Here is a 1,062-nt window from a genome sequence, read left to right on the forward strand (position 1 = left end):
AGATTATTTGAGTTGTGAAAAGTATTGATCACAATTTCGTCCACCAAGTTTTTGGCGCCGTTGCCGGGGATTGTTGAGTTTGGACAATTGACGGTTCATCTTGTTACTTAGATTAGGTATTTTTCAGAATTCTTAAGAATGAATTCTAGAGTTTCATGATGATTTGTTGAAATCTGGCTGGCTGTGAAGCCATGTCTAATTTTATTGGACCGAGGTTTCAACTTATCATCACAAGAGCTTGTTGATTTCTATCAATCTTGCTGTTGGATCAATGATCTGCTAAGGCTTGGCTGGGCATAGGCCATGTATAGTGTTTTGGACCGAAGCTTTCTTTGAAAGCTTGGCTGGCTATGAAGCCATGTCTAATTCCTGGACCGGAGTCTTAGACTAGCATTGCATGATTCCTGGAATTCTCATTAAGAATTCTGATATCTTTATTTTCTTTTCCACTTAATTTTCAAAAAAACCAAAAAATATAAAATCATAAAAACCAAAAATATTGTATGTTTCTTGTTGAGTCTAGAGTCTTATTTTAAGTTTGGTGTCAATTGCATGTTTCTGTCCTTCTTGCATTCATTCATGTGTCTTAAGTGATCTTCAGGATGTTCTTGATGATTTCATTGCTCTAATCTTTAAATTCTCTTGACTTGAGTGTTTTGTGTATCTCATATGCATTCTCATTTTGTCAGTGTCAGTAGTATGTAAACTGCTAAGTTTGGTGTCTTGCATGCATTGTTATTTGATTCTAGTTGCATTTTGATTATTCCTCATTATTAAAAATCCAAAAATATTTTTAATTTGTGTCTTTTCAAGTCAATAATACAGAGAATTGAAGATTCAGAACATACAGCAGAGGAATTATACAGAAAAAACTGGGCGTTCAAAACGCCCAGTGAAGAAGGGCAAACTGGCGTTTAAACGCCAGCCAGGGTGCCTGGCTGGGCGTTTAACGCCCAAAAGGGTAGTAGTTTGGGCGTTAAACGCCAGAATGTGCACCATTCTGGGCGTTTAACGCCAGGATGGCACAAGAGGGAAGATTCTGTTTTCAATGCAAATTTTTTT

Source organism: Arachis duranensis, chromosome 1, assembly GCF_000817695.3.
Source record: "Arachis duranensis cultivar V14167 chromosome 1, aradu.V14167.gnm2.J7QH, whole genome shotgun sequence".
Taxonomy (NCBI): Eukaryota; Viridiplantae; Streptophyta; class Magnoliopsida; order Fabales; family Fabaceae; genus Arachis; species Arachis duranensis.